General features: G+C 38.5%; 1 protein-coding gene across 1 annotated transcript in view; it reads left to right on the forward strand.

Annotated features, from left to right (window-relative positions):
* Positions 1 to 594: 594 nt before the first annotated feature.
* The window catches only part of LOC110463486 (5-hydroxytryptamine receptor-like), an 82,196-nt gene continuing 63,053 nt past the window's right edge, over positions 595 to 19,737 (forward strand). The window contains exon 1 of the mRNA XM_021518105.1: positions 595 to 1,336. The gene's annotated coding sequence lies outside the window, so the exon portion shown is untranslated. The remainder of the gene's footprint in view (positions 1,337 to 19,737) is intronic.

Here is a 19,737-nt window from a genome sequence, read left to right on the forward strand (position 1 = left end):
TTCATTTAAATAAATGATTCGCGATTATATCTTCTTTTAATGAGTAGTCATCTGAATCCTGAAGCATCAAAATAAGTTTCGACAAAAAAAAACTTTAGCGTTAAATAGTAGGTCATCTATATGATAGACACATGAGCATCAAAATGTTAACCATTCTATACAATTCTTATTTTCTACGCTGACATTTTTTGCTTAATTTCTAGACGATCAATACAATTAGCATATTGAGCAGAAGACAAACTAATGTAGTATCTATAATCTGCATGATAAACCAACCTCAGGACGTCTTAAGGCAGTGACCTTGACCTGAATAGGACACCTAATACGACACAGATTTCTAACGGCGTCGTAAACATATCACACTTATATATGTTTAAATATATATACCTCCAGTCTTGTGACCATTTCGGTTTTACTTTATCAATTTTCCTAGAAAATAATTGTTTCGATCAAATTGCGGAAGCGGTGTGATCACTAGCTATATGTCATATCGACCGGACTCGGGAGATGGATTGAATTATCGGTTACATGCTCCTGGTATTATACCGTCGCTGGAAGCCTGTTAGCGTTATTGGACGGGCAACGATTGACTGGCAGTGCGTTCTGTGACCGGATCAGGTGTGTATTACATGGCCGAGTCCGTTAAATAGAATGAGCCATGAGCCGGATCAACAGTGTTGCGATACCAAGTCCGTTAACTACAATACACCTCGATCGAACTGGTAGCCTGGTGAAGATGGTACCTACATAAGGGCTTCCAAGCTAATCATTGTTACTGACAAATGTTTTTGTTGCGAAGTAAAAAGAATCTATACCGATATTTTTTTGTGGATTTTGAAATGACTCAATTTTCGCCAATAAAGTGATCACTGATACACTGCTTTAATACTATCTCTCACTAATGGACTTATGCTTGACAAAAAGACAAACATCTCTCCCGTCAAAACAGAGAGCACTTTCAGGAAGTCCCAATCACATTATTATTTAACTCGTACATAGTCGGTGCTAATGAGAGTCTGGTAATAGGATGCGCTCGTAATGAGGTGGGATTATCGCTGCGGGCGGATTCCATAGGTCATATACCGAACAAAATAGTTTTCCTCTATCAACGACATTATCCGAGTTTCTTTCGGGCAGCACCGGGTCACCGTATTTCTAGAGACTTAATTCCTGGGACGGTATCCGTGGAGAGATACGCAAACAAGGACTGATGACATGGACAGAGCTTGGAACTAATGCACGTGCAAACGACAACTGGTGAGCAGGCAACCCGGATGTTTTTCCAAGAAGTTTGTGGATAAAAATACCGTGCTCGGACTTAAAAGATGTTGCTATAGTGAGTATATACTGTAAGTATAGAACTACTATATATATTCGTACTATCCCTAATTGTTTCAATACGATATCAGGAAAGTTTTTATTGGAAACGGCTGCTATAAAAATAACCACCACGAAGTGCCGGAAATATGTCGTCTTTTATCAGAACACAATTGCATCATACACAAAGCATTCATGATTTATTTCACTAACATGGAAATATGTCAGTTGTAGCATGCTTTGTGCATTCTGTTCGATTAAATCGAAGAATAGGTTGGCAAGGTCTGTATTTACAGTGAATACCGAAGTCGAGCGACAGTTTTCCTTGGTACTTCAGCTATTTATTGTGCTTATATATATAGTGTAAGTTTGGTTACAAGATTAGATTCAATTTCCACAGGAGGAGTTTACGTTATAGTTAGACTATATGATATAACGAAAGACTTTGGTTTGCATTGACTGGTATCATGAGGAAGTTTATGCCAATTTAACATGTATATACACACATAACCTACACTCAGTGTACTTTACTGTTTGAATACATCTACTGTTTCTTAAATCTCTGTATTATGTACCTCTGTGTACTGTACGTATTAGTTTACACTAGGTTGTAATGTCAGTACTATTTTACACTAGGTTGAACTGTTAGTATTATTATACACTAGGTTGTACTGTCGGTATATTTATACACTAGGTTGTAATGTCAGTATTATTATTCACTAGGTTGTACTGTCAGTATATTTATACACTAGGTTGTACTGTCAGTATATTTATACACTGGGTTGTACTGTCAGTATTATTATACACTAGGTTATACTGTCAGTATATTTATACACTAGGTTGCACTGTCAGTATATTTATACACTAGGTTGTACTGTCAGTATTATTATACACTAGGTTGTACTGTCAGTATTATTATACACTAGGTTGTACTGTCAGTATTATTATACACTAGGTTGTACTGTCAGTATTATTATACACTAGGTTGTACTGTCAGTATTATTATACACTAGGTTGTACTGTCAGTATTATTATACACTAGGTTGTACTGTCAGTATTATTATACACTAGGTTGTACTGTCAGTATTATTATACACTAGGTTGTACTGTCAGTATTATTATACACTAGGTTGTACTGTCAGTATTATTATACACTAGGTTGTACTGTCAGTATTATTATACACTAGGTTGTACTGTCAGTATTATTATACACTAGGTTGTACTGTCAGTATTATTATACACTAGGTTGTACTGTCAGTATTATTATACACTAGGTTGTACTGTCAGTATTATTATACACTAGGTTGTACTGTCAGTATTATTATACACTAGGTTGTACTGTCAGTATTATTATACACTAGGTTGTACTGTCAGTATTATTATACACTAGGTTGTACTGTCAGTATTATTATACACTAGGTTGTACTGTCAGTATTATTATACACTAGGTTGTACTGTCAGTATTATTATACACTAGGTTGTACTGTCAGTATTATTATACACTAGGTTGTACTGTCAGTATTATTATACACTAGGTTGTACTGTCAGTATTATTATACACTAGGTTGTACTGTCAGTATTATTATACACTAGGTTGTACTGTCAGTATTATTATACACTAGGTTGTACTGTCAGTATTATTATACACTAGGTTGTACTGTCAGTATTATTATACACTAGGTTGTACTGTCAGTATTATTATACACTAGGTTGTACTGTCAGTATTATTATACACTAGGTTGTACTGTCAGTATTATTATACACTAGGTTGTACTGTCAGTATTATTATACACTAGGTTGTACTGTCAGTATTATTATACACTAGGTTGTACTGTCAGTATTATTATACACTAGGTTGTACTGTCAGTATTATTATACACTAGGTTGTACTGTCAGTATTATTATACACTAGGTTGTACTGTCAGTATTATTATACACTAGGTTGTACTGTCAGTATTATTATACACTAGGTTGTACTGTCAGTATTATTATACACTAGGTTGTACTGTCAGTATTATTATACACTAGGTTGTACTGTCAGTATTATTATACACTAGGTTGTACTGTCAGTATTATTATACACTAGGTTGTACTGTCAGTATTATTATACACTAGGTTGTACTGTCAGTATTATTATACACTAGGTTGTACTGTCAGTATTATTATACACTAGGTTGTACTGTCAGTATTATTATACACTAGGTTGTACTGTCAGTATTATTATACACTAGGTTGTACTGTCAGTATTATTATACACTAGGTTGTACTGTCAGTATTATTATACACTAGGTTGTACTGTCAGTATTATTATACACTAGGTTGTACTGTCAGTATTATTATACACTAGGTTGTACTGTCAGTATTATTATACACTAGGTTGTACTGTCAGTATTATTATACACTAGGTTGTACTGTCAGTATTATTATACACTAGGTTGTACTGTCAGTATTATTATACACTAGGTTGTACTGTCAGTACTATTATACCCTAGGTTGTACTGTCAGTATTATTATACACTAGGTTGCAATGTCAGTATTATTATACACTAGGTTGTACTGTCAGGATTATTATACCCTAGGTTGTACTGTCAGTATTATTACACACTAGGTTATACTGTCAGTACTATTATACCCTAGGTTGTACTGTCAGTATTATTATACACTAGGTTGTAACGTCAGTATTATTATACACTAGGTTGTACTGTCAGGATTATTATACCCTAGGTTGTACTGTCAGTATTATGACACACTAGGTTGTACTGTCAGTACTATTATACCCTAGGTTGTACTGTCAGTATTATTATACACTAGGTTGTACTGTCAGTATTATCATTGTGATGGTAGTATCTAGTGATGATGGCGGTGGTGATGGTAGTATCAGTGATGATGGCGGTGGTGGTGGTAGTATCAGTGTTGATGGCGGTGGTGGTGGTAGTATCAGTGATGATGGCGGTGGTAATGGTAGTATCTAGTGATGATGGCGGTGGTTATGGTAGTAAATTGTATCAGTGATGATGGCGGTGGTAATGATAGTATCAGTGATGATGGCGGTGGTAATGGTAGTATCAGTGATGATGGTAATGGTAATGGTAGTATATAGTGATGATGGCGGTGGTTATGGTAGTATCAGTGTTGATGGCGGTGGTAATGGTAGTATCTAGTGATGATGGTGGTGGTTATGGTAGTATCAGTGATGATGGTGGTGGTGGTGGTAGTATCTAGTGATGATGGTGGTGGTGATGGAAGTATCGGTGAGGGTATCAAAAGTATTACACAAATGTATCGGTGATGGTGGTGGTGGTAGTAAATGGACCGGTGATGGTGGTGGTGGTAGTAAATGTATCGATGATGGTGGTGGTGGTAGTAAATGTACCGGTGATGGTGGTGGTGGTAGTAAATGTACCGGTGATGGTGGTGGTGGTAGTAAATGTATCGGTGATGGTGGTGGTGGTAGTAAATGTACCAGTGATGGTGGTGGTGGTAGTAAATGTACCGGTGATGGTGGTGGTGGTAGTAAATGTACCGGTGATGGTGGTGGTGGTAGTAAATGTACCGGTGATGGTGGTGGTGGTAGTAAATGTACCGGTGATGGTGGTGGTGGTAGTAAATGTACCGGTGATGGTGGTGGTGGTAGTAAATGTACCGGTGATGGTGGTGGTGGTAGTAAATGTACCGGTGATGGTGGTGGTGGTAGTAAATGTACCGGTGATGGTGGTGGTGGTAGTAAATGTACCGGTGATGGTGGTGGTGGTAGTAAATGGACCGGTGATGGTGGTGGTGGTAGTAAATGTATCGGTGATGGTGGTGGTGGTAGTAAATGTACCGGTGATGGTGGTGGTGGTAGTAAATGTACCGGTGATGGTGGTGGTGGTAGTAAATGTACCGGTGATGGTGGTGGTGGTAGTAAATGTACCGGTGATGGTGGTGGTGGTAGTAAATGTACCGGTGATGGTGGTGGTGGTAGTAAATGTACCGGTGATGGTGGTGGTGGTAGTAAATGTACCGGTGATGGTGGTGGTGGTAGTAAATGTACCGGTGATGGTGGTGGTGGTAGTAAATGTACCGGTGATGGTGGTGGTGGTAGTAAATGTACCGGTGATGGTGGTGGTGGTAGTAAATGGACCGGTGATGGTGGTGGTGGTAGTAAATGTATCGGTGATGGTGGTGGTGGTAGTAAATGTACCGGTGATGGTGGTGGTGGTAGTAAATGTACCGGTGATGGTGGTGGTGGTAGTAAATGTACCGGTGATGGTGGTGGTGGTAGTAAATGTACCGGTGATGGTGGTGGTGGTAGTAAATGTACCGGTGATGGTGGTGGTGGTAGTAAATGTACCGGTGATGGTGGTGGTGGTAGTAAATGTACCGGTGATGGTGGTGGTGGTAGTAAATGTACCGGTGATGGTGGTGGTGGTAGTAAATGTACCGGTGATGGTGGTGGTGGTAGTAAATGTACCGGTGATGGTGGTGGTGGTAGTAAATGTACCGGTGATGGTGGTGGTGGTAGTAAATGTACCGGTGATGGTGGTGGTGGTAGTAAATGTACCGGTGATGGTGGTGGTGGTAGTAAATGTACCGGTGATGGTGGTGGTGGTAGTAAATGTACCGGTGATGGTGGTGGTGGTAGTAAATGGACCGGTGATGGTGGTGGTGGTAGTAAATGTATCGGTGATGGTGGTGGTGGTAGTAAATGTACCGGTGATGGTGGTGGTGGTAGTAAATGTACCGGTGATGGTGGTGGTGGTAGTAAATGTACCGGTGATGGTGGTGGTGGTAGTAAATGTACCGGTGATGGTGGTGGTGGTAGTAAATGTACCGGTGATGGTGGTGGTGGTAGTAAATGTACCGGTGATGGTGGTGGTGGTAGTAAATGTACCGGTGATGGTGGTGGTGGTAGTAAATGTACCGGTGATGGTGGTGGTGGTAGTAAATGTACCGGTGATGGTGGTGGTGGTAGTAAATGTACCGGTGATGGTGGTGGTGGTAGTAAATGTACCGGTGATGGTGGTGGTGGTAGTAAATGTACCGGTGATGGTGGTGGTGGTAGTAAATGTACCGGTGATGGTGGTGGTGGTAGTAAATGTACCGGTGATGGTGGTGGTGGTAGTAAATGTACCGGTGATGGTGGTGGTGGTAGTAAATGTACCGGTGATGGTGGTGGTGGTAGTAAATGGACCGGTGATGGTGGTGGTGGTAGTAAATGTATCGGTGATGGTGGTGGTGGTAGTAAATGTACCGGTGATGGTGGTGGTGGTAGTAAATGGACCGGTGATGGTGGTGGTGGTAGTAAATGTACCGGTGATGGTGGTGGTGGTAGTAAATGTACCGGTGATGGTGGTGGTGGTAGTAAATGTACCGGTGATGGTGGTGGTGGTAGTAAATGTACCGGTGATGGTGGTGGTGGTAGTAAATGTACCGGTGATGGTGGTGGTGGTAGTAAATGTACCGGTGATGGTGGTGGTGGTAGTAAATGTACCGGTGATGGTGGTGGTGGTAGTAAATGTACCGGTGATGGTGGTGGTGGTAGTAAATGTACCGGTGATGGTGGTGGTGGTAGTAAATGTACCGGTGATGGTGGTGGTGGTAGTAAATGTACCGGTGATGGTGGTGGTGGTAGTAAATGTATCGGTGATGGTGGTGGTGGTAGTAAATGTACCGGTGATGGTGGTGGTGGTAGTAAATGTATCGGTGATGGTGGTGGTGGTATTAAATGGACCAGTGATGGTGGTGGAGGTCGTAAATTTACCGGTGATGGTGGTGGTGGTGGTAGTAAATGTATCGGTGATGGTGGTGGTGGTAGTAAATGTATCGGTGATGGTGGTGGTGGTATTAAATGGACCAGTGATGGTGGTGGAGGTCGTAAATTTACCGGTGATGGTGGTGGTTGTGGTAGTAAATGTATCGGTGATGGTGGTGGTGGTAGTAAATGTATTGGTGATGGTGGTGGCGGTAGTAAATGTATCGGTGATGGTGGTGGTGGTATTAAATGGACCAGTGATGGTGGTGGTGGTGGTGGTAGTAAATGTACCGGTGATGGTGTTGGTGGTAGTAAATGGACCGGTAATGGTGTTGGTGGTAGTAAATGTATCGGTGATGGTTTTGGTGGTAGTAAATGTACCGGTGATGGTGTTGGTGGTAGTAAATGTACCGATGATGGTGTTGGTGGTAGTAAATGTACCGGTGATGGTGGTGGTGGTGGTGGTAGTAAATGTACCGGTGATGGTGTTGGTGGTAGTAAATCTACCGGTGATGGTGGTGATGGCGGTTGTGGTGACGATATGAGTGGTGATACTTAGGGTACTAGTCTTACTCATGTCTGTCCGCACTAATCCGTCGCATTCGATATCATCTCTCCATTGTTATTGACTTCATTTCTGAACAGATTTCAATCAATCAAAGGTTAGATACGATAACCCCGAAAAGGTTTGTATTAATGTATATAAAATGTGCAGTGGCATCACTCTAGCAACCAAAGAATGGGTTGCTGTGTTGGCCATGACTTGCATACCTTAGTCATCGTAATGGGATCTGCAAATATGACTGGAGTTTAGAATGATACTTCTCTCACAAACATGGAAATTTAAGCAATAAAATATAATTTAATATGGCATTGAAAGTTCTGTTTTTTTTTTAGATTTGCCAGTTTTGATCTGTTGTTTGGTTCTTCATGTACCAAAACACAAACCAGTGCTTTCAAAAGTTCTGATCAACTTCTATACCCTTTCTAAAAAGTTCACATTTGTGCTTTTTTAAAACTCTAATCAGTATATTGTATATTACATTGATTACCATTCATGACCGAAATACCGATATTTCAATATTGTGTGCAATACGATTTAACGCATTTTAGAATTAACTTGTGTTTTAAATAACACACACTATAAATTATGTATGTGTTGCTCTTTTAAAATAATTAAAATACAATTGATGTTCTATTACGCGTTTCCTTTTTGTATTATTTGATTAGCGAATATGAAATGAAGGTAATATATCTGATTTTGTTCTTCGTGGGCACGTAATTGCTAGAAAGCTAATTAACTGTCGCTCTTACCTGCTTGATCTTGACATGCTTGCGCAGGTTTGTCAGAGTCACTTACATTTAACGAGGCGTGTGTCTTCACATCGGTTGTGTAGTGCGCGTGAAAGTGCAGACGAGTTAAGCGTCTGTTTGAAGGTGATCAAGTTCAAAATGAAGACTAAGTGCTGATGTGACAGTGGTCAATGACCTGTCATTGCCACTGATCACAACCACCTGTGTTAATCAGAGTGTTGTCATATCCAGATAAACCGGTGTCAATAGTCATTATGACCTCTTACAGCCGTCATATGGTGGTGAACGTTTGGTAGATAAGCGTCACTGCCAGTCTACCCACGAGCTGTTTATGATATAGTTTTCTTACCAATTACAGCTGTTGAGAGTAAACACTGAAAAAGACCTGTCAAATACACAATGTATTATTAACAGCGACACGGGTAAGGTGTGACCAGTGGTTGAAGTTTCCCACCTGATACCCGTGTTAATTTATCAATCCCGTACAATCTGTTTGATACGGGGACCTTTACGTGACAATTGACGTGAAATTACACACAGCGATGTATTACTCCGCGCGCTAACAATGAATTCAACATCCTCTGTTTGAGAAAAAAAAGTTTGTCGTGTAGAGTATTGTTTTGATGTTATTTGATTCACGATTATATATATATAAAAGATACACCATTAAAATATTCTTCTTGCTTAATTGTTCACACAGGAACATTATAACGAAGCTTTTAATCTTGAGTCAATAGATTTGGCTGCCTCCTATGAAATCGCCATTTTTCTAGTGCCTACAGGGTTCAGATGTTTGCCGTATTCAATCAAATTCATAATCATAGATCCCAGACACATTTTAAAATTTATCAACATATGTTTATGCATTATGGCGGAATACATAACAAGAGTGAGACAATGACCTAGATTATCTAACGTGTAAATTCGACCTTTCTTTCTGCACACGCAAACATATGTCACGTGATGCCTCGTTTCCATTTCACCAACAAACCGATATCACAGCTAATGTCACAGCTTGTGGACACTGCAACCGGAGGTCCTGTAGTTGCTGTTTAATGTTGCTGTATGTGGAAACGTTAAGATGTGTACATGTGTGTCTAATGCAAATCACCTACTTTAAACAAATTAGGTTTCGCGTGATGTTTACTTTCACGTGACGCCGCGTTATGGCATCGAACGCTAAATACAATCTCTGGCATCAGTTCCGCGCTATCACAAGGAGACAAACACGAACATATCGCAGCCTCCCAAAACACACACACATACACTACACGCATGTATCTTGCACACAGGGGAGGCCGTCCTTAAATGACCTTAGCTGTTAATAGAACGTTAAAAAAAATCAAACAAACAAACAAACAAACAATCTCCGGCGAACAATGACCTTACATAACTAAGGGCTACGCAGAGACAATATATTAACATAACGAAGAGCTGCGTATGGAGATATATAGATCGAGTATACACGTTGAGTGAATGAGTAGGAAAATATCTAGTTTACAAAATTAAGTGTGCGAGATAAACAACTAACGACAGCCTGTCTTTAAAATTAACAAAGACTATGACAATTTTTTTTTTTTTTTTTAGTCTGTGAGGAGCATTGCCATGATATCCTGGCAGCAGGTAGAAAATTGTCAGCTAGCGAGATTCTAGCGAGTTTATTCAAAAGGACCAAAACTGTATTTTGTTTCAAGTTCAAATCAAGCAAACGTATGACATATTTTTGTCGTTTGAAAGTTTTATAAGCCGGCTGTAATTGTCTGATGGCGTTTTTCGCCTATACACTCGACAGTCGCGCGTTGTGTTCAATATCATCTACATTGATTTGGGGTTTATTTGTGAATAAATACATCAGCTCAGTCATACTTATTATTTACGTTGCAGAGTTTTTACGGTTGTCATCATTACCTAATTTCTTTGTACCATAAGTTAAAATATAAGTAACACCGAACCATAACTTTTCTTCGGTTAAACTTTTTATGACATTTTATCACTTTCTTCTTTTCTCGCCCCTCTCCTACCCTTTCCTCAGCCCCGCCCCTACCCCTTTCGTCAGCCCCCGCCCCAGCCATGTTTCCACTTCCACATCATATTAGGAAGATTATGCACGCTGTTTGCATGTTGTTCCAATAAACCCCGATAAATCGATATACATTATTGTATACACATATTTTGTTGAATCCATTCATTTCCATACGACTTCCAGACTACTGTTTTGCATAAAATCGTTGTTAATGCGAACCCTATTGTTTTTGTTTATGGTCTGGTATTTTCGGATTTTCCACATGAGTTATTGTGCTGTCAATAACAGAACATTTACGTGCACGAGCTGTGGTGTTTGATTCCGGTCGTAACTCTCCTAACACCGCAATGATCTGCAGTCATTACAGTTTATCGCTGGCACAACAAACCAATCTACGGATATTCTGTAATGATAAAGTTATTGGTACACGATGCAAGTTTTCAAGTTCAAGTTTTATTTATTAACTCTGACACACTTACGTGTGTAACAAGAGGTCATATAAATATAGTAAATACATGTATGATACATGGCGTGTGATGATTAGTACACAATTACAACATTGCATTTAGCATAGTTCTCTATAGAAAGAGCACAACCTTGTACAGAAATTAAGTTAATATATGTTCAAGCTTTTCTAGGAATCTACAAACTTTTGTGTACATTTTTACATTAAATATATTAAACAATCCCTGCACTTTTATTTGACTTAATAAGTAAAATAATATTTTGGTATATTTCCCTCCTAGACATTTAACTGAATCACTTTAACCTATAAATAAGTAATGAAATTTATCTCCAATGTCGGAATTACATGATGTACAGGTTCTTTATTGACGAGGAAAACCTAACTATTTTCCCTTTTCTACGGGTAAATGCATATTGCAAGAACGAAATTTACACATGATTTTCCTATCATTTGTAATAAGCTTAATTAAATATTATTCTTGTTCAAACTTTGTCTTAAATATTGAATATGTTTGTCCTCTAGAGGGGTTAAGAATATCATCAAACCATTTCTGTATAAATTGATCCTTCAGTCTACTTTTCACAAGCCTCTTAATTTCGTCTTTTGAAAAAGAACATGTAGATTGATAGTACCACACATAATTCAGGCCAGTTTGTGATAAAATATCTTTAACATATTCGAGCCATTTAAATAACATAGTTCCATTTTCTTGTAATGTATACATTAGCTTATAAATAGTACTTGATAACTTACTAGAGGTAATCAACTTATGCCAGAATACTATTCTACATTTGATTTCGATGTCAAGTGGGTATCTTCCAAACTTACCATAAACAATGAAATTGGGTGTACTTTTTTTTTACATTTAGTAAATATTTACAAAATTGAAGATGGAATTTTTTCTTTAATGTTTGTGTTTTCAAAACCCCATATTTCTGATGAATACAGAAGAACTGGCATGATTAATGAATCAAATATCTTCAATTGTAGATCAACTGGTAATGATATGTTTCTCAATTTCTTAAAGACAGCAAACACTGATTTCTGTGCTTGTTCATAATTTTTTCCCCTTGCTTTAAAGAATCTACAATTAAAATTAAAGAATAATCCTAGATAGGTATACCCTTCCAGTATGACGACGTGGATGGTTTTGTTGTACGGTCACCGATGTGAAGCCATACCGGGTTGTTCCGCTCCACCTTACACTGGGGTCGCCACACGTGCAGACTAACAGTGCACAATGGTGTATGTATACCTTTCGTATGTGTTGCAACCAATTAACCGTCGACGGCGGCTGCTTTGATGTCGCTTAACGTCAACATATCAAAGAGGTACCAATGTGATAAGAACTTGTCAGCTGAACTTTATTTCCCTTAAGGGAGGAAGCTGTTTATTATTTAATTTACCTTTTAACAAACAATACTGGTGTAAAAAAGGAGAAATGATAAGCTCTGCGACGCTACCTTTTAACAAACAATACTGGTGTAAAAAAAGGAGAAATGATAAGCTCTGCGACGCTACCTTTTCACGAAGCTATTCGGGGTGTAAACCAAAAGAACACACGTTAAGATCTGGTATAAAAGTTAAGCTCGACAGGACTGATATTACAATGTAAACAGCTATAGAAGTTTAGCTCTGCATAGAATCTATTAAAAACATTAGGAGTATAAAAGTTTAGTAACCTAAAGGTTATGGTACCATCATTGGGAACTTATTGTCCACCAGTAGAATCATCATCTTGTGGCGTTAAAAATATTCACCAGAAAAGAAGTAAGGAATCAGTTATTAACAAACTGAAGTTAGGAAGCCAGACAAAGCCCTTGAATGACCTTAGCTGATAGGATGGTAAACCCTATATAACCAACCAACAAACTGAAGTTAGGACGCCGGACAAAGCCCTTAACTGACCTTAGCTGATAGGATGGTAAACCCTATATAACCAACCAACAAACCAACCCAACAAAGTAACATTTTGCTGTATCATATGGTCATTTGGTACATTTTGGACTCATCATGGTAACTAAGTGATTCATGGTCTAAAGGTCCCTGCAGGTAGGGCGTAATAGTTGTACCTGCTGCCCCCATTGCATGATCGTAAGAGGCGACTAAATTTGGGATCTTATCTTTTCTTTTCTTTCTACACAACTTTCTTCTTCCTAATGTCTGCCTTGACAATGCCTCACTTTTGGCCTTTAGATGGGCATTCGCCCCTGTGAAGAAGGCTTTGGGTTTGTCCTCTGGCCGAGAAATACCAGAATCTGTAAAAATGGTAGTTTCTACTCCTGCTTAACGCTCAGCAATTTAGGAGTGGGACGACTGGTTCGCCCGTTGTCAGTTTAATGTGACCGGATGGGGTGTCCTGCTTGCTGTTTTCGGCAGTATGTTATAGTGAGGTAGCACTATAAAGTCGGCATCAGTTCCGCGCTATCACTAGGAGACAAACACGAACATATCGCAGCCTCCCAAAACACACACGCATACACTATACGCATGCATCTTGCACACAGGGGAGGCCGTCCTAAAATGACCATAGCTGTTGATAGGACGTTAAACAATAATTAACCAAACCAAACCATTATGGTCTAAACGGTCACGAGACATGCAGAAAAAGAGGAGACAGGAGAACGGTATAGGCAAGTATAAACCGTTCCTATGTTTAGTATCTTGGTTTTCCGGACTCATTATAGGTAAAATCATGACTGAAAAAATGTCAACTTTAAATACAGACCGGATCTACAAGAACATTACTTAAAGTGTCTTTAGTACATGTAAATGAACCGCATAAAGTAACGGCAAAATACAGTATAGCGTAAAAAGGTAAAATTATATTAAAAGAAAAAAGAAAAAGAACCATACTCAATACTGAAAAGATAATCCGAATTCGACACGACAAACAACAACAGGGACTGCCTAAAACAAACGGAAAAAAATAATACGCCTCAACAAAAACCGCGGAAGCGAAACCTGATGCTGTAGAACGGTAAACGTTACCTGTGGCATCCGTCATAGTGTCTTCGTCAAATCTATGACATTTTAAAAGGTTTCCTCCTTAAGAAAATTTAAGAAAAACAATAGTCAACTCCAAGTTAAAACAATTACCTCTATGGTTGCCTTACTATCAAATTCTCCCACCATTTTTCTCCCTGTTTTTAAACAATGATATTAAGGTAACGGTATCAATAACAACTATCTGTGATACATCACGCCAAACAACCATTGATCAGGTTAAATCTAGAAGTTGGTATTCCGCTTCAGCCGATAATTCACACGATGTAAATCAATGGCTTTCAACAAAGGGACATTACGTTAAATCCGAGTAAAACTGAATCAATGGCATTTAACTTAAAGCACAGCTTGAATCATCCAAATTTGATAAAAAGTAGTTTGAAATGCAAAAAATTATCGAGAACTTTTAAGGGACATTTTCCACTATATCCAACGGCTTCCTTAGTGCCATTGCGGCATGAAACTCCTAGAAGTACGTTACAAGAGGTCCTGAATGATACTAATCGTACAAGGACAGAAACAACAAGTTTAAAAGTAAGTCAGTATACCATATTTTCTCCAAGAATATCATCGGATATCATCATATAAAATATGCATAAATAATATAAAGAGCTGTATACATATGTGTAATCTACCATTTGTCACCCAGCGTTTCTATTGCTTGCAAGTGGGTAACACCACTTTCTGTGAGAAATCGCTCATATACACTGTATACTAGTGAACGGAGAGTGGTGAAGAAGGGCGTTTCGTTCTAACCCAACGTTACATGTACAACTGGACATTTCTAGCCTAGCAGCACATAGATAAATAGTTAAAACTTTTCCCCAGTGATATTACTCTTCATTTTGGCATGTGTGATTTACTATTGCATGTGATTTACTATTGCATGTGATTTACTATGTGTGATTTACTATGTGTGATTTACTATTGCATGTGATTTACTATTGCATGTGATTTACTATTGCATGTGTGATTTACTATTGCATGTGTAATTTAATTTTGGCATGCAGTTTCTATCGTAAAGGTCAGTCACCTGTCTGTGTATTGCGTCCATCTTTCTACCCTTTAACATAGACAGGTTTTCCTTCCGAATTCTAATTATCACATAATGTACTGTGTTATCCAGTGAATATAACCATGTTATAATTTTTTTTGGTGTATTAACCGATGTAATATGACCTATCAGCCCTGTGATTGGTTGGAAGTTTCAATTGTCTCAATTGTGACGTCACGCCAAGGATAAGTATATGACATCACAGACTTACGCACTGGAGTTAAAATGGCGGATTTTTACATTTCAAGGTTGCATGCTTTTTTTTGTTTTACACGATTAATGTCACAAATCTTGATTATGTGATAAAAAAGATCTTACACTCGTTCCATTTCATATGAAATTTATGAAACTCGTCACGAATTTTTCATTTTAGCTCGCCAGAGGCTCGCTAAATTGAAAAATTCTTAGACTCGTTTCATAAATCTCTTATAGAATGGAAACTCATGTAAGATCCTATACATATTAATATTAATCTATATATAAAAGCAAGCAGTTAATTTCCAAGTTAGAAACAAATAGATGATAAAACATGACCAGGGTAGTGTATCTAGTTTGTAGATCAACGTTATCATTAGCTAATGATATCAATGTCCTGGCCTGTCTTTATGGCTAGAGTAGTAATAATACATCACACATAAACACTGCCCCGTGGATTTATCCTTGTCGTTTGTCGATATATTCATATATTCGGTCATCTTATTTCAATTAAAACTGTAACTTGGAGCCTGTGTACTGGAGCTTTTACAAGTCGATCACAGAGACAGCGTTAAGCGTTTCTTCGGGTAAAACGAAAGTAGAATTAAAAATTACATTTGGTATTGGCAACGTGCTTCCGAGTGAATTGAAGCTAAAGTCTAGGTATTACACATGTAAAACCTGTGTGACTTGCAAGCGCCATGTCATTGGATGCAGTCACACAAATTTTTTCATTCGATGCTCAAATCGACAGCCATAGTTATATAGTCGAGGATGTTTACCTAATTACATTGAAACGTGGAATGTTTTTAGAGAAATGTCAGAAATGCCTTGAAACTGTAAAGTTTGTTTCCCTTCAATTTGCTTGATACCCGATAACTTGTAATTTGGTGACAACTGGCTGATAAGAAAACTTCGGAATTACTTCGGTTGTAATTACCAACTTAAATTTTGCAACAAATTTTATATCACAGGGACTTAAGTCATTACGGTTTCAATTTGTCTCAAGCTCTCATTAACTTTTAGTTCTTTTTCCTGTGTTTCTATTTCTCTTATATTTTTAATTCACACCATTATAATAATTATAACACTCTTTCAGATAAAACGAATTATTTTGCTATTTTCTACATGTTCAAGGCCAGTTAATCAGTCTTTATTTCTGATCTCACCCAAAACTTTCAGTTTTGGCTGTTACGTATGGATTCAAAGTAGTGATGTACACTTGTATACAGATATTTCTGATACGGTAGCTGCATGTCTGCTTATCTAGAATCACATATATGAGCCCTTAACTCATTGCAGAGCACTTGCTGGTTAACCTATTGTTTTCCTAGCCTGATTTTGGATGATTCAACCGTTTTCGTAGTAACCGGAGAACCCAAGAATATGGTCTAAAATCCGAATTACTATAAAAGAGAATAAATGATTTCTCTTGGACTGCGGATTATTTTAGTTGTCTCTGCTTCTTTGTCGTGCCACGTCATCCCCGATTGCCTGACTCCGCAATCCTCTTTGTCGTGGGCCCTTTGTGTACATACCATGTCTCGGTCACGTCAGTGATGTGATAGTATTGGTGGTATTAGTTTTAGACGTTCTGTATGACCGATATTCTTGAGACCTGAAAACTGAGTTTGACCCCCTGTTCAACCCCTTCAATTATATCTTTTAGTTCTATTTTCATTCTATTTGCGCGATGACCAGACTGGACTTGCGAGGTCACAATGTGTCCTAACTGGACTCTTGTAAAGTCGTTTGAATCTGTTAATGTCCATTTGCTAAACTGGTCTCCATGCTGAAGCGGACATGCACCATGTGGTCATCTTAGGTTGATCTCCCAGAAGTATAGTGATAACCCGCTTTTAGTATCGTTCTGAACATGTCGGTGTCGTTCGAAAATAGAAATGGTCCTGAGTTGTCAGACCTTGGAAGGTCACTTATGTGGACAAGGAACACTGTAGGACCGATTACTAAACCTTGTAGAATAATTATAACAAAATTGATTATATTTTCAAAATAAAAAAAATGTGTACCGAATGGGTTCTCGTTATTATCAGATATATTACTCTGCTTTGACAAAGTAGGCCAGCAGCATTGTTGCTCTTGAGTATATTGGTAATGTGTCCCACTGGAACAATCTCGGTGACCTGTTACACTCGTAAAATAGGTAGGATACACGACATAGAATCGTTAAATACCTCCTCTAGGAGAAACCGTTATTTGAGTTTAAATAAATATAAACGTGTTTTACATCATGAAGCTTGTTGATCGATACAATACCGGCATTCTTCATAAAGTGCCAGATTTGCACTGAATGACCTATTTGTGCTAAGCTGATGCAGTTTGTTCTAAATGGTCCGCCTAATGCTGCAATATCATGCAAACGATAAAAAGTAGATAATTGATGCGTGTGTTCGAAATTGTGCCGGGTAAATTGGGTGCGGATAAAGTATAAGCATGCAAAATTGGTATTACCGTACAATGCCACCTCTTGCTTCGTACAATGTCACTTCTTTACAGTGTACAATGTTACTTCTTACAGTGTACAATGTCACTTCTTACAGTGTACAATGTCTCCTCTTACAGTGTACAATGTCACCTCTTACAGTATATAATGTCACGTCTTACAGTGTACAATGTCACTTCTTTCAGTGTACAATGTCACCTCTTACAGTGTACAATGTGACCTCTTACAGTGTATAATGTCACGTCTTACAGTGCACAATGTCACTTCTTACAGTGTACAATGTCACCTGTTACAGTGTACAATCTCACCTCTTACAGTGTACAATATCACCTCTTACAGTGTACAATCTCGCCTCTTACAGTGTACAATGTCACCTCTTACAGTGGATAATGTCACGTCTTACAGTGTACAATGTCACTTCTTGCAGTGTACAATGCCACCTCTTACAGTGTACAATATCACCTCTTACAGTGTACAATCTCGCCTCTTACAGTGTACAATGTCACCTCTTACAGTGGATAATGTCACGTCTTACAGTGTACAATGTCACTTCTTTCAGTGTACAATGTCACCTCTTACAGTGTACAGTGTCACCTCTTACAGTATATAATGTCACGTCTTACAGTGTACAATGTCACTTCTTACAGTGTAGAATGTCACTTCTTACAGTGTACAATGTCACCTGTTACAGTGTACAATCTCACCTCTTACAGTGTACAATATCACCTCTTACAGTGTATAATGTCACGTCTTACAGTGTACAATGTCACTTCTTTCAGTGTACAATGTCACTTCTTACAGTGTACAATAACACTTATTACAGCGTACAATGTCACTTCTTACAGCGTACAATGACACTTCTTACACCGTACACTGTCACTTCTTACAGCGTACAATGTCACTTCTTACAGTGTACAATGTCCCCTCTTACAGTGTACAATCTCGCCTCTTACAGTGTACAATGTCACCTCTTACAGTGGATAATGTCACGTCTTACAGTGTACAATGTCACTTCTTGCAGTGTACAATGTCACTTCTTACATTGTACAATGTCACTTCTTACAGTGTACAATGTCTCCTCTTACAGTGTACAATGTCACCTCTTACAGTATATAATGTCACGTCTTACAGTGTACAATGTCACTTCTTACAGTGTACAATGACACTTCTTACAGTGTACAATAACACTTATTACAGCGTACAATGTCACTTCTTACAGTGTACAATGACACTTCTTACAGTGTACAATAACACTTATTACAGCGTACAATGTCACTTCTTACAGCGTACAATGTCACATCTTACAGCGTACAATGTCACCTCTTACAGTGTACAATGTCACTTCTTACAGTGTACAATGTCACTTCTTACAGTGTACAATGACACTTCTTACACCGTACACTGTCACTTCTTACAGTGTACAATGTCACTTCTTACAGCGTACAATGTCACATCTTACAGCGTACAATGTCACCTCTTACAGCGTACATTGTCACGTCTTAAGGCGTTCAATGTCTCCTTGAAAAACAATGTTAAAGAAAGTCATTTCGACGTGCAATGCCATCGTTTTTCACGTGCAATGTCCCTTCTTATGGTTTACACGTAATGAAATGACGGTAGGAACGTTGGAGACTAATTGGAGTCAGTCGCCAGACTGTTTCCGTTCGATTTTATGTCAACAAGATATTGATAAAATTAATTAATGTAATAGGCGATAAAGGTACCGAATACCTATTCTTCCACAAAATATTTACATTCCCGGATCCTACAAGACCACCCACACGTACGTCAATGGCTAATCAGTAAGGTGCGGCCAATATTCAACGTTAAACGCCCATAAAACATATTTTTACTGATGACAGAAGGTTTAAACAAATTGTGAATAGCAATGTATACAAACGAAGTTGATTACTTGTTATTGTTCAAGGTGGTGGGCGCCATCCTGAACCACAAAACACAATGCATCAGTCGTTCAATCGAACAAGATGATCGGCCCAGATAAATGCTACCCCGTGTACAATGCCGTTGCTCGTAATTACTGACCTACTAACGAGTGGATCGAAATCGAGGCCAGCTAAAACAGCGGCTAGTATATATGCAAGTATTTCAGAACCCGGATGTAAATAGTTACTAAGATATTGACGAAATGACGGTAACCAGAACA

The sequence above is a fragment of the Mizuhopecten yessoensis genome, unplaced genomic scaffold (genome assembly GCF_002113885.1).
Source record: "Mizuhopecten yessoensis strain PY_sf001 unplaced genomic scaffold, ASM211388v2 scaffold10911, whole genome shotgun sequence".
In the NCBI taxonomy this organism is placed as follows: Eukaryota; Metazoa; Mollusca; class Bivalvia; order Pectinida; family Pectinidae; genus Mizuhopecten; species Mizuhopecten yessoensis.